The 15,889-nt window shown below is 43.4% G+C and overlaps 1 protein-coding gene across 2 annotated transcripts in view; it reads right to left on the bottom strand.

Moving 5' to 3' along the window:
• The window catches only part of LOC146839638 (uncharacterized), a 524,113-nt gene that overhangs the window by 466,405 nt on the left and 41,819 nt on the right, over positions 1 to 15,889 (bottom strand). The window lies entirely within an intron of this gene.

Below are 15,889 nucleotides of genomic sequence, written 5' to 3'. Positions count from 1 at the left end.
CAAAGAGGATGAAACAGCAGAGGAAGTACAGAAACCTCGGGAACTGTAATAGAAAAAAATGGAGATAGCTGAGAAGCAGCAGCGAGAACATTGAGACCTATAAAGTTCAGCCTGGTTTAGACACTGACATTATTGTTGGTGTCTGGCCCAGAAAGGTCGTGGTGACTTGAAGGAACACAGAGTCAATCACTGAATCTGAGGGTTTTCTGTTCTAGTGCTGGATGTGTGAGGATGTGTGAGGAGTCTGTATGCCTCATCTCAGGGCTCAGAACCACTGTGGTATAAAAGGTCTGTTGGACTTGGCCCTCTCTGCTGTGTCATCCCCAAACCTTTGAACTACACCCCACCTGTTGCTGCTAAATTCATTTAGTTGGCCTCAGGACTCTGTGCACTTTACCACTGCTACCCAGGGCTAAAGTACTTGTGCTCACTCCCCTAAACATGATAAAAGTGGCTTACACCTAATTGGTACATTTAATTTACACATAAATTCCTTTCAGAGTGGTATACCATACATCCAGGGCTTCTACTGTTAATTAAATTCTGCTAGTGGGCCCACACCACTTATTGTGCCACCCACTTAAGTAGCCTTAAACCAGGTCCCAGGGCTGTCATTTCAGCCTGAATGATGTTTTAAACTACTGATTAGGCTTGACAATATACACCCCCTGCCAAACCTTATACTCCCTTTTTATTGCATAGATCAACCCTAAAGTAGGCACTTGGTAGCCCAGAGGGCAGGGTGCCTTGTAATTAAATGGATGAACACGTACTTTTTAAGATCTATATGCCCTACATTCATTTTTCACTACTGTGAGGCCTACATGTCCCAAAGGATAACATTGGGTTGACTTATTACATTTAATAGGTGCTAACATTTAATTGGCAACAGGTAAGCATTTCATGTTTGGTATTTATGAAATTGTAATTACAATCGTATTTAACGGCAACGTCTGATTTATTAATACAATTTTGACAATGTCACTTTTAGAAAGTTTTTTTGTTGCTATATTTGCCCTCAGAGGGAAGGGTATGCCCAGACATGGATTCCGTGTTCACTCTGCCACTATATTCAAGCTAGTCTGACTGATGAGGGGTGATACCCCAAAACTGGTCCCAGAATGGTTGTTTCTGCTCCAGGGAGGACCTGGACAGGCAGCTAGGGCTGTACTATTCTCATGGGGAGCAGGGTCAAAACGGATTTGCATATGGCTGATGGCTGGGTCTAAAGTCGGGTGGTGTGCTGAAAAAAAAATTGATTATATCCTGAATTTTAACTGGAGTGAATGTTTGATTTGTTCAGCATTCCATCCATCATCTGTTCTTTTTACTTTTAGAAAGTTGGCATTTTCCTACCATTTGTTATTTGGTGTCTGCAGGCTCTCCCAGGCCACATGACTAGATGTGGTTGGCAGCTGAAGTTTGTGGATTCCTCCCAGATAGCCATCCAATAGAAGGATTAGGTGTACCTGGATCATTGACTGGAGGTGGGGTTGGAGCTGGGAACAGCTCTACTTGCAACTGAATAGGCTATGATCTGCCTTAACACAAAGGACTTGTCACCTCCTGCATTGTAAATGCAGCCAGATTGGAGCCAGGGCATGGGAGTCAGGAAATTCTCTTTACTACTTCAACTTCAAAGGAGGCACCAAGTAGAAAAATGAGACCCACTCTTCTTTTCACTTCTAAACCTGCAAAAGGACTCTTGGAGGACTGCCTGCTGCTGTGACCTGCTGTGTACTCTGCAAGACTGCTTTGCTGCACCTGGAAGGACAGGTTCACTGCCTAGAGCCTGCCTTGAACCCTCAGAAGCCAGCCCCGCTGCTTGAGCCCTGCTTCTTCACCTGTACCCAGGACTACAAGAGAGACTGCAAAGGCTAGTTTGCCATGAGACATAAGAGGCTCTCACCGTCTTGAACCCGCAAGTGTATCCAGCCTGATTGAGTCCTGGACCCTTGGTTGTGGTCTTAAAGGTGCCCAGATAGCCAAAATCCAAAACTTGAACTTGAAATATGTTTGGCTGAAAAGTGCTCTGACAACTGAGAGAAGACCAGGACGAACTTTCTTGTCTGTCCCCCTAACTTGCATTGCCGTTTGACCTGCCTTTGCAGCAGCTCGCGTTAAGTTCTGATCTGCAGCAGCAAATCCTGTTTAGTGGTCCTTCGCCAAAGGGGTATTCCAGTCTCCTGGAAATCTCGCTGGCTATGGTCTCCTGCCTTGTCCTGCTGAAGATTTTCAACATGCACAAAATAGACTATTTCCAAACGTAGCACTCTTCATCGCAACTATGTCCAGTGACTCCCCAATGATGATGCTTACCAGACACTGCCTGCAACCTGGCTGCCGAACTTTGACCTTCTCAAAGACTTGTCCTTCAGTATTTCTTCTAATTACAAAGGTAAGCAATGAGAGAGCCTAACCCACTGATTGTATCCGCCCTGCCCTTTGCAGTCAGCCATATTCTTTAACTCCGACCAGGTCTCGCCTCTCAAGATTCCCAGAGTTGCCGCTTTGATATTTTAGGTGATAGTTTTTACATTAAAGTTTAAACATTCATTACTCCAGTTCAACTAATTGGATTTTTGTTGTTTTGGTGTAAAATCATTTATTACAGTTTTCACTATTTTTCTAAATTGATGTGGGATTTTTATTTTGTTGTGTTTTCACTGACTGTTTTATACATTGCCTCTAAATTAAGCATAGCTACTTTTGTGGCAAGCTGACCAGGTTAATTTACTGACTCTTTTGGTTCACTCTGAAAGAGATTGTGGCTTTTGCCTGAATAGGGGGTCACCCCCCCTTTCAACCAACAGCCCAACTTCTCGCAAGGTCCATATAGGGATGGAACTGTTCCATTGAGAAGAAAGGTTAGAGAAGGAAAACATAAGTGAACTATATAAGCTGACAGAGTGATTGCTTTATTGGTAGCTTGCGTAACCATGTTGTTAACCCAAAGGGTGTCTTGGTGCTAAGACTAGACAAAAGGATAACCATCTAACAGTAACCAAAAATCAAGCAGTAAATACAAAAGTCTTTCATGACTTGCAAAACAATAAAACTGACCTATTTATAAAATAAAAGCAGAAGTTGCATTTGGGGTCAAGAAAGAAGAACTGTACCCACCCATCCTGGATCACCACATTTTTGGGACTACAAAAAGATTTTTGAATACAGATTGCAGAGATAGAGAATTTATATAGTCCTGCAGCTCTTTCTCACTGGCTCAGTGAGTGCACTCCTATAAGCATGTTTAAGTGTGATGACACAAAGGTGAGGTCAGAGCTGCACGAAATGGTGGCCTGAAAAGACGCTGGTTGTGATAATAGGGTTTTAGGCCATTTTAGCTGCAATGAATTGGCAAGGTAAATTCTGCAAAGTGATGAAGCAGACTAGACCACAGCCAGGTAAGGAATATTAACCAAGGGTTCGGGTAACCACATCTAAAGGAATAGGTAGTGTTCTGGCAATCAAAATAGGTTTCCCATTTCACATTACAAAACATTTGAATTAACTTATTATCAATTGCTATTTTCTCTAGATCCAGGATATGCTAAGCTGGGCACCAAAAGCTGTTTAGCACTTAATACTATTTTCCATGTACATATAGAATCTTGCTTCACATAAACTGGCATTTTTGTTTATAATCCACATGTTTTTGTTTACGCAAACATACAACATAAAAATATGAACTCATTGGGATGCGAAGAACAAAGCAAATTGTACATTATACAGAGTGAGAAACAGAGCAGACCAAACTTCACCTGATTATGTCATAATATTCCCACTACTTTCCCCAAATCTTTTTCTGGTTAAGGGAACAAGCTTGAGTCTTATCGATGGGTCCCACCAAATCCGCACATTTCTACATTGCTCTCCATTGATCTGTAAATACGGGTGTTGTTTTAGCAAACAAAAGCCACCCGATCGGGCCGGCAGTTGGATGGCTGACCTCTGATGGTCCATACTCTGTCTGGCCATTGCAGATGTAAATCTGTGATGGAGCCTTTACATTTGGCAGGAGGACCTTCAGTACGGTAGATAGGGTATCCATGGAATAGAAATGGAGTGCCCTTGATCTGTCCATTAGTCTAATCTAACTAACCAACTTTACCAAGGGGTCATTCTAATCAATCAATCAGTTCATTTGTAAAGTGCACTACTTACCCGTTAGGGTCTTAAGGCTGGGGGGGGAGAGGGGGTGCTACTACTTGTCGAACAGCCAGGTCTTGAGGAGTCTCCTGAAGTCCAGCAGGTCCTGGGTCTGACGTAGGCAGATGGGGAGGGTGTTCCAGCTTTTTGCGGCGAGGTGGGAGAACGATCTGTTGCCAGTGGTTGCTCGACGGATGCAGGGGACGGTGGCCAGGGCGAGGTCAGTGGAGCGAAGCTGGCGGTTCGGGGTGTAGAAGGTGAGTCGTTTGTTGAGATACGCTGGTCCGGTGTTGTGAGTGTGGGTGAGGAGCTTGAAGGTGATCTTCTTGTTGACGGGGAGCCAGTGCAGGTCTTTCTGGTGGGCTGTGATGTGGCTGTGGCGGGCAAAGTCAAGGATGAGGCGTGCGGAGGAGTTCTGTATGCGTTGTAGTCGTTTTTGGAGTTTGGCTGAGGTTCCTGCATAGACAGCGTTGCCGTAGTCCAGTCTGCTGCTGACGAGGGCCTGGGTGACCGTCCTTCTGGTTCCGGTAGGGATCCATCTGTAGATCTTGCGGAGCATGCAGAGGGGTTGAAGCAGGAGGAAAGGACGGCGTTTACTTGCTGGGTCTTTGACAACACGGAGTCCAGGATGACTCCCAGGTTGTGTGCGTGGTCAGTGGGCGTCGGTGCAGCTCCTAGTGTGGCCGGCCACCATGAGTCGTCCCAGACGGAGGGGGTGGATCCGATGATGAGGACCTCCGTCTTGTCCGAGCTCAGTTTCAGGCAGCTCTTCATCATCCATTCGGCGATGGCCTTCACTCCTTCGTGGAGGTTGGAACCTTGGTGAGGGAGAGGATCAGCTGGGTGTCATCAGCGTATGAGATGATGTTGAGGTCCTGCGATCGAAAGATGTTGGTGAGCGGTGCCATTTAGACGTTGAAGAGTGTTTGGCTGAGGGATGATCCTTGGGGTACGCCGCAGATGATCTTGGTGTCTTTAGAGCGGAATGGGGGAGGCGGACACACTGGGTTCTGCCGGTGAGGAAGGAGGTGGTCCAGTCCAGTGCTTTGCCGCGGATCCCTACGTTGTGGAGGCGTGTGCTGAGGGTGTGGTGGCAGACAGTGTCGAAGGCGGCCGAAAGGTCCAGGAGGATGAGGGCCATGGTTTCTCCGTTGTCCATCATGGTCCTGATGTCGTCGGTGGCGGCGATGAGGGTTGTTTCAATCCAGATTGGGATGGGTCCAGAATGTTGTTCTTTTCGAGGAAGGAGGTCAGTTGCTTGTTGACAATCTTCTCTATGGGAACGGGAGAGGGAGATGGGCCGGATGTTCTTGAGGTCCTTGGGGTCTGCCTTGGGTTTCTTGAGTAGGGCACTGATCTCGGCGTGCTTCCAGCTCTCCGGGAAGGTAGCGGTCTTGAAGGAGCTGTTGATGATCTTGCGGAGATGGGGTGCAATGGTGGAGCTTGCTTTGTTGAAAATGTGGTGCGGGCAGAGGTCAGATGGTGAGGCGGAGTGGATGGTGTTCATGATTTTGATGGTGTCTTCATCGTTGACGTGGGTCCAGGAAAGCAGGGTGGATGTGGCTGGGGGGAGGTGAGTCTGAGGTGTCTGTGTCTGTTGGAGGGGGCTAGTTGCTGAGACAGTCGTGGATGCATCTCTCCTATAGCAAAATCCTCACATTTCACATAAATGTCCTAGATTAGTCAGGTGAATTAATTCAAAAGATTTATATGCAATATATCCCTCCTTTGCCCAATTGACCCATCACCTTAGCCTCCATTTAATTGTAGACTGAGGTTTCGTTCAGCTGTGCTCAATGGGACGCCAGATAATTTTTTTACTGGAGGTACTTGAAAAGTTGTGTCTTGTGTAACCTGCCACTAGACCTACAGGCGATATTATTATAAAGGAAGTAAATCTGAAAAGTCTCCATTTAACCTTGTTTTCTTAAAGTAGGACTAAAATATATTCTCGTCAAAGGTTTTTAATTTAACAAAATGGCTGCATTAAGGCTAGACTAGCAGTTTACAGTACTCATGCATCTGATGTAGGCATCTGTGCTTGACCCCATGGTTACAGATTCATATCCCAGCAGGTCCACCAAGCCTTCCATCCTACTGAGGTTGTCAAAAAGAGTACCATTGAGTTGTGCAACAATACACTCCCATTAGTTATCATTTGCACCAACAATGAACGTACGTGTGATTGTAAATTTGGCAAATACCCCAGAGCTGATGTTTCCTTATTTTTAATCATGTAATGCAGTAGGGCTGGAGTGGAGTCATTCAGATGTAGAAGCTTGCTTGGGATAACACTGGCTTTGCCTCAAGTCTATTGCCCATAGAGATGCAAGACTGACATGACTGATTCTTCCCCAGCTTTGCTGCCCTTGCAGGTGAGGTTCAGACACTTGGCTGAGTCCACAATGATACTAATTCACTCAGCAATCCACCGTAGGCAGTGCTAGGCACACACACCTGCTCAGCGCCAGGATTCCCTTGGGATGGTATTGCACTTTACTAATACACATACCATAATCATTCTGGAATGTGACTGAGCCTGTATCTGAACTTGCCTATTTCAAGAATACCTTTTACTGGTGCTACTGACATGTGGTTCACTATTGCTCATTATTGCCTATCTGCTAATAGCAATGCAGACATCTCATAGGTTCTGTTTCCTGAATGTTTCCAGAAATTATTCTGGAAGAAGACTATAGGGCTGCCTAATAATCTGAAATCCTACATAAAAACGTCAGCCAGCGTAGGTTTTTCTAGTCAGGGATTCTCTGCTTCTGGGACCTGTAGTTTTGTGTTTTGTGCTTTAAATGCACTCTCTGGTTCTCTGCATGCAAATGTTGTTTGTTCAGATGTTAGTACAGGCTTAATAAATTCCATGTGACATAGCACATCAATGCAGATTTTGAATTGTCTGGTACCCATCCCTGCAACCTTTCAGAGGCAGGTTAGGGAGAGGCAGCTATACATGCAAATTAAATACAAATTATGGGGCATATTATCAAGCCAGGCGATAAAATTATCGCCGCTTTAGCGGCAGAAAACTGCCGCTAAAACGGCGATAATAGGCTTTATAATATTCTCTATGGAATTCCAATTGAAGCCCATGTTAGATGTGAAGGACTTATGCGTGCTACGTGTACTTTCGTCGAAGTGCCAAGTCAACTCCAGCAATTGTGAAGTGTGTGAATGGAAAGAGAGCTTCACAGGAAAGTCAGCATATTGTTGGCCAAGAAACTATGGCCAAGATCATACATAAAGGTATCACACTGCCACACAAAATAAAGTTATACAGTTCACGGAGCGTTAAAGCTGAAGGCAGATTCAACTTGGTTTACAAAGTGCAATCAGACATTTATCATATACCAAATAGCACTGAAACTGGATCATCCGGATGTAAGGCAATAAAAACTAAAGTATAAAAAGAATAAAGCAAATAACTTACTGAGCCCAGTGGCCCCATGACAAAACCGCTTGTTTTTTTACTGATGACAGGGGGGCTATTCTCTATTAAAATTCAGCAGTCACCCCTCCAGCCATCGTTTAATCTCACACTAGGACATCATTGCCATACATACCTGCACTCACCCTTACGGCTTTATTACCCAAAAGATATCTGAAAAAGTGACCCTTTGAGGGACCCATAGGGCATTGCAGCACCAGCCTGACGAGGAGCGCAGCCCGATGTGGAATCATGACATCATTTGGGGTATGTGAGGGCACCGAGATAAGGACATACTGTTCCCTGGCACTATTATCTGAAAACGACTTTACCTGTCCACCTCTTATTCTACTTTCTGTCTAAGAGGAACTGTGACTCCCACGGGCTTCAATTCTAGTTTCAAGAGCATGAGTCACTGGACATAAATCCAGCTCCTTCTATTATGATGTAGGGCAGATCGCCATGGAAATCCATGCGAATTTTGCTTTTGGGGGCCCGTTGCGGGCCCTTAGGGTATTGGGGGGGTGGGGGTTGCATGCTCAAAAGGATCCTCCTCTATGTTCCAGTCGCTGTCCAAAAATGGTAATTACTGCAGTTATTCTTTCTAAGATCGACTTCTGTAATACCTCATATCTCAACATGCACGAACAGCATCTAAATAGGCTACAGGTTCTGCAAAATGCTGCTGCTAGAATGCTAAACGGGATCCCGAAACAGCAACCGGTGGCCTATGCCATCAAATAAATTAATTGGCTACCTGTCAGACAAGGTCCTAGATTCAAAGCTCAATGTATAGCCCATGAAGCTCTGTATGGAATTGGCCCTGAGTTTCTGAGGCAGCCTTCCAATGGTATGTTCCAGGAAGATGCTTGAGTTCCTTGGAGACTTAGAAATGTGCTAAGAGCCATTTAAAACAGCCAACTGGGTAGGCCATGCCTTTGTATATTCTACTATCAAAGAATGGCATGGTCCTCCCTCTTCCATTAGATATATACCAAACCTCCTCTCTTTTGGGAAAGAATTAAAAACTTGGCTGTTCCCTAAGTGATCCGTTATCGACTAGGCCTGGGCAGAGTTTCAGTACGTGGTGGAGTGCATTTGGTTATGTCATTTGCATTTATTCTCATCACCAGGTTTTTGTCCCTCATTGTAAAATCAGTATAAATGGCACCCTGCACATCGTAAGAGGGCGCTGCTTCTTTTCTTGACACTCGAGTATACTTTCTACCCAAGCAGCAGCTTGCTCAACATGAACAGAAGGTTTCTCAATGTGAGCGGTCACGGCCATTTGCGACCACCCGTGTTGACAAATCTCACCACCCACATTGAGAACTTTTCCTTGCTCGCGCTCGCCAACTCGAAAATCAGGGAAAAATTCTGCTCCACAGAGATTTTCGAAACTCTGCATGCTCCGCGGAGCGTGGAGTGTGGAAAACTCTGCAAACTCTACGAACGGAGCCAAGTTCACTGCCTAGGCATATTTCTGACCTGTCCCTTTGGACTAGTGCCTTGACACCTTTGGGTAACTGTTAGTGCTAAATAAATCCGTCAAACATAACATAACATTGCTCTGGAACTCTTCCAGAGGTTTACAGACAAACTTACTATAGAGGACAAATAAGACTTTCAGGAAGTCCTCAACAGATGGACAGAATGCTGAATGAATCATACATTCACCTCCAAGTCAAGAGATCTGGGTTAAATCCATTGTTCTTTTGCTCACCATGCCATCCCAGTTTAGACCCAGCCATATGCAAATCAGTCTTGACCCTGTGCCTCATGGGAACAGTCCAGACAGAACTGCCAAGCCAGGTCCTTCCTGGACCAGAAACAAGCATCCTGGGACCGGTTTCTGGGTTATACCCTGCATAAGCCAGGCTATCTTGAATCCAGAGGCACAGTGAACAAGGGACTCACGTCCAGGCAAACCCATCCCACTCAGGGTGAAAAGTATGAGAAGGTATCTGTCTATTTCAGCTTGGTGTCCTTCAGACAGAGATGGTGAAAAGGACTATAGGAACCTTAATTCATAATGTATGTTTTATCTATATTCACCCTGAAGTCCCAGTCTCCCATATAGTCAGCATAGGTATTCCTAAGTAAATAGAGACAATAGCAAATTGGATTACTTGTTGAGGGGGTGAAACCCTACTCAAGTAGCAACCGCAATCTTTGTCAGGGTGAACACATAATCAATCCCCAAATTAATAGGGGTGGACTGAATTCACTGAGTTTCACTCCTCAAAATTCTGAGGAGTTATATCAAAACTCATCAAGATTCCGCAGTTTCACCAACAGGAGGAAAATATCCAGCTCGGGCTGCAACTTAGTGCCAGTAGCGCAAGCAGCACTGAAAAATCAGCACACCTGTGCCATGCGTTGCACAAGAGCGCATGGCCATTCATGTTGATTTTGCTGCCACTCGATTTGAAAATCAACTTGAGCGGCAGCAAAACTACTCCCACAGCAGCCCTCTAACAGCGACCAACGATACTCGCATTAGAAAATCACCCTAGAGGATGGCACATCTCACCCGAGCTTGCCAGCTTGCATTTTCAGGAGCCTTGCAGGACAAAAATTCTGCTGCGATTGGCTGGATTTGGACGGAACTTTGTGTTAAAGATTAATGCTGAGTGACCAATATTCCACCAAATCTGCGGCCGGAATGAAACTTTCCGCCCACCCCAACAAATTAACCTCTGCTTAACCCTCCAGTAGCCTGGCACAAAAGCAGTTAAGCATAAATTAGAGGCAACGTGTAAAGTATTTATGCCGCACACAAACAGCAATAAGGTTAAAACACAGCAAAAGCAAAACAGCAAAACTGAATAAATTATTTGAGACCAAAGTGACAAAAATCCCGATAGGAGAACTGGAGTTATACAATTTTAAGGTCCTAAAAAATCAAGTGCTTAGAATCCAGAAGCGCCAACAGCAGTCATCCGGTCATTCCTGACTGGTGACAAATCACAAGTGCAGACCGAGCATGATGGAGCACAGGCCAAGGACACGTTTAGTATGCTGAACAGTACTTTATGGCCTGGGAGTCAAGCTGTGTATTCCATGAGCCAGCAATGTGTTGTATAGCATCAGTTTTGATGAGCTGTGGGTTGCTATATGAGGTCCTACGTTGAACATGTGTTGTGCTCTTGCGGTTCCAAAAAGCTGGCGGCTGCAATGCTAGACACTGCGTTGGCTATGCATGGTGCAGCAGTGGTTCTAGTGAGGAGCTCTTTAGCTATGCATCGCTCTGCCTCAGTTCTTGGAGGGACCACAGCTGGGCTGGCAGAGCACCATTAGACCCACTTTCAAGCATCCAAGATTGGGGAGTCACCACTTGGGGGGTTAGGACTTTCTGCAGGCAGAGTGCAGGTGCTGGATTTAAGATGGTTAGAACCTTTTCTGAGGCTCTGGTCAGTCCTCCCTCAGTCAGCAGCAGAGTAGCATGGCAGCAGAATAGAAGCCCTTCTTGCAGCAGAGCAGCACAGTAGTCTTTCCTCTGAGCCTTTCACAGGTCCAGAGGTAAACTGAAGAGTTGGTATGTGAGGGTAAAATGTATAACTCAGGTGACAGTTTTGAAGTTGGAGACGTTTCTCGAGTTTTCCTCTCCCAGTAATGTCTGGGATTTCCTTTTATACTGTACTGACTCCTGCTTGCCTGGGGATTAAAAGACTAGTGTGAAATCCTTTATGAGTGAGCTGGGTCAGTGTGTGTGGTAGGTGACAGTTCATCCCCCTCATCTTGTCAGAGATGGCCCAACCTGCCTACACCTATTCCCCTTTATCTCACTGTCTGGGAGGAATACACAAAGTTCAACTGTCAGCTACAGTAGTTATGTGACCCAGGCTACAAGCACCAAATGCTTAGGACAAGAAAATACTGACTTTCAAAAAATTTATCTTTCAGAATTGTGACTTAGAACTTCCCCATTGTATTGGATTTTAAATATCAGTGCATTCAACACCAAACTCAAACTTCCTATCTGCTCCCAAATGAAAATGATCACTTAATCAATGTAATAGAGTAAACCAATGTAATCCTATTGGAGACGTATGTTTTGCAGTAGCAAAAAACACATTTTATTAGTTTGTCTCTACCAGGACATGTAAACAAGAACGGGCATATCCTTTTTAAATGAATGACACCCTGCCCTTTAGGCTGTGTAGGGCTCACACTAGAGGCACCGTATATGTAATAAAGAGGAGTGTTTAGGCCTGGCAAAAGGTTTACTTTGTCAGGTCAAAATGGAAGTTTAAAACTGAAAATGCAAGGTCAGGCCTGAGACATGTTTTAAAATGCTCCTTAAGTGGGTGGTTTAATATGTGCTGCAGGCCCACTTGTCTCATTTAATTGACAGCCCTGGGTCAATGTAGTACCACTTAACTAGGGACTTGCAAGTAAATTAAAAGATCCATTTATGTGTAAGTTAGTGTTACCATGTTTTAAGGAGAGAGCACAAAAACGTTAGCACTGGATAAGTGCACAGAGTCCTAAGGTCAACAAAACTGGAGGGGAGTAGGCAAATATTTTGGAGGAAGACCACCCTAAGTCTGACAGGTCTAACACTATTGTTCTTTATATTTATGCAGTCCTTGTCAAAATGTTTAGTCTGCATCTTTTTAGACAAGCTAACTTTGTGGGTCAGTAACAACTACGTGTTGCCTATACCGCAAATAAGATTTAGTTTAGGAAAGGGCACTCCACTACGAATTACACTATGGCTCTGACTTTGGTGGTCAATTGTGATCTTACAGGAGATGCACTTCAACTTTATTGTACTTTTCTTGACTTCTGTAATATATCTGGGTGTATCGGCAGTGCCTTGCTTTGGGCAAAGGTATTAAGACTCGTTGGCAGAAGCACAAGTTATAGTTAGCTCAGTAAAATCTGTGGTCTTTTTTGTTTTAAATCAATAATTTATATTTTATAAGGCCTACCTATACCATCTTTAACATTTGCTTTTTCTGTTTTATTTTTAAATGGTAAGTATGAGCTTATTACAATATCTAACTATAAGGTCACTTCAACCTTTGTTTTTTGTATGAATTTTCAAGGTTTTGTTTAATGTCAAGTTTGATCTTATTATCATATCTGACTATAACATCAGTTTAATGTTAATTTTGTGCAATGAATCTCAAGTAATTATAACTTTTGTCCTCAAGTAACAATAACTTGCGCCTCCGCCTTTCACAGTTTAGTCATCAAAGATGTTATTTCAAATGCTGTCAATGATGTCATAGATCATGTCATGAGTGATGTAGTCAAGTCAAAGTAAGCTTTATTCGAAAACACTTTGTGTATCATAACAGTTGCATAAAACAACATCTCTGATTAAAAAATATCACGTTACAATAGAAAAACAAATTGCTAAAATGAGAAAGTAAAAATCAATGACAAAAACAGGCATAGACCTCACCAGCAGGCAGTAGAATTCTTACAGCTGCTTCCTATGACTTAACACAGCCGATAGATATTGCAACAGCGCAATGCATATGTGTAAACTCTGTAGCATTTGCAGATATGTAAAAGCTGGGCAACATTGGAAAAATCCAAGTTGTTTTAACTACGGCTTGATAAACATTTTCAGAACTCTGAATAAAACAAACTGAAAAACAGAATATGCATGGTACTTTGCTTAGAGACATTGTCACAGGAGTTCAGAGGCCCAATTGTTAGTGCAAGGAAAAGTTGTTAAGTGATGGAAGATATCCAACCTAAACGTAGTCAGGACAAATCTGTCCCAGTGATTAATTACATTAGCTAGGTAAGGTTGCATATCATAACTTGTCAAAATTAGCTGGTTTTTCCATATGGAGGGTTTCATGATCTCAGAAGATAACCTCAAATCCTCTAATAAGGATAAGCATTTACATTTTCTGGCTTTTCTTTGGATACTGCTAATAAGCTCCGGATGGTCAAAAAATTTGGGGTGACATATATCTGCCAGAAAGTCACACACGTATCTGAGCCAAGGGATTTTTAATGTCGACAGAGATCCCAAACAGTCCTTTATTATAGAGCGATTAAGGATAGTGTGATCCGAGGACCAGATCTTGTGTCAGAGCAAAAGTGGCTGGACCTTTATTAAATCAGTCAGGTATGCAACTCCCAATTCGGAGTGACACACTTATGTAGAACTACTTTTTGGGAGGGCAAGAAGGTTCCTTATGAATGCATTTTCTACATGCTGTAATAGTTCGACATTCGCATATCCCCAGAGTTCAGACCCGTATGTGCCAGTTGGCCTACCTTTGACATTATAGACGTGCAGCATTTCCCTGGGACGCTTTATGCTTAATTTCCTGGCAACGTCTAACAGAGCTGTAGTACTTTAAAAAAATTAGAGTCTCCTTGATTTATTTGCATTAGACCAGCTCCCGTCTTTACTATATAAAACACCTAAATAGGAAAATGTAGGAGTAAAAAGTATCTTTGAGCCCTCTATAAAATTGTCTATACAGTGTGAGGATCTGTGCCTGAATTTCACAATAAAAGTTTTACTAATATTTATTTTTAAACCCAGACCCTGCATGAACTCGACAGATTCATCTGGTGCTCGCTTTGAACCTAGTGGAGTACAAGCCATTAAAACCGTGTCATCGGCATATAGCAATGCCGGGATTGGGCGCTTTCTTATTTGGGATAGATCTGTGCACTTGGTTACAAAGGTGTTACCGAGGCTTTTAAGATAAAGATTAAACAGAAATGGGGACAACACCCAGCCTTGGCCTACACCTCGTTCTTTCAGAAATGATTGACTACATTCACCTTGCAGGCCATAACACACTCTGCCCCGACCCGTGCTTACAAATCTCTAAGGAAATGTAAAATGGAGTCATCTACTCCCATACTAACCATCATCAGCCATAGTTTCTCATGAACCACAAAATCAAATGCAGAGGTTTAGTCAACAAATTCTAAAAACAAACTCCCTTCGTTAATGAGCACATATTTTCCAATAAGTAGATTTAAATTGATAGCCTGTTGAGTAGTCCCCAGGCCTTGGCGGAATCCATACTGTAAATCAAAAATAACACTGTTGGACTCTGCCCAGTCCTGCAGTCTTCCGAATAGAATGCCTCCCACCACTTTGATTAGTGAGTTCAGCAGGAAAATTGGTCTATACTGTGCTGGACTGTTGCAATTGCCTTTCTTAAATATGGGGACTATCAGAGACTCGGACCAGGTCTGTAAATTTCTTTTCTTTTCTATCTTTATTTGATTTGGGTATGATGGATTGATTGTTAGAATTTAGTTTTCATATAAATTCTTTTCACTTATTGCTCTTCACACATTGGGAACCTACAAACCTCTGGGTTTTCGAATGAGGAATTTGCCTCTATGGTAGGGAGCTCCATCAGTTTTGGCCAACAATCAGCCATGAATTCGGAAAACAATGATGACATACATAAACTGATAGCCTTACAGAACAAAATGAAACATATTGAACTACATGGCCACTATATGTTGGAATACTTATGGGCAGGAGTTATCCCACAAGGCCTGAGGGTCCAAATCACACCAGGCCTATTTGTACATCTTAGGCAGTTCGTAGAGCGCTGGTCTATGATCGAGAGTTGCTGCTCCAGGGATTTAATGATGCTCATTGAGGACACAGCTACAAAAGTAGTACATCAACTGCTCTTGGAGATTCTAGAGCTAGAAAATAAGATCAAAAGCCCTACAGCATTAGAACAAGTGAAGAAAAAGCTGGAAGATATAGACAGAGACATGAACTCTTATACAGAGTATCTAACTAAGAGAAAGGCAGATAAGTTGAAAAAAGATATATACGATTTTTCAGCACAGAAAAAACGTACCCATATTTGGCAGAGAATTTTGTAGCCAAATGGATACTGCACAAAACAAACAATATCCCTATAGGCAAAATATTCGCAAAGTACCCACATTTTCTGACACCTCATATTCCAATAATGAAGGTCCATCAAATCAGTTTGACGCAAGAGGGAATAGGTACACTTCGAGAGAACAACAAAATGGTCAGCCTTTTTTATCCGGGCACAATATGAGGAGAGGCAATTGGAGGCTGCAGTATCAACCCAGATCGACCACAACCAATACCTGGTAACACGCAATGCCCAGTACCGGAGGGACTGAAAGAAATTCCTTTATTCAATCTCAGTAAATCAAGTCTCTTGTCTCCAATGAACTCTTTACTAGTCAGAGGCTTATCCTTTGCCCCACCTGCTGGAATCAACACATTTGAGCTATTTTCTGACCTCATGGCATTCTTTAGGAAAATCCACCTAAGAACATTCTTTTCTGATAAGGAAACAACGC

This window comes from Triturus cristatus, chromosome 4_1 (assembly GCF_964204655.1).
Source record: "Triturus cristatus chromosome 4_1, aTriCri1.1, whole genome shotgun sequence".
NCBI classification, from domain to species: domain Eukaryota; kingdom Metazoa; phylum Chordata; class Amphibia; order Caudata; family Salamandridae; genus Triturus; species Triturus cristatus.
Note: the sequence above shows the minus strand (reverse complement) of the source record. Positions and strands in the feature narration are given on the sequence as shown.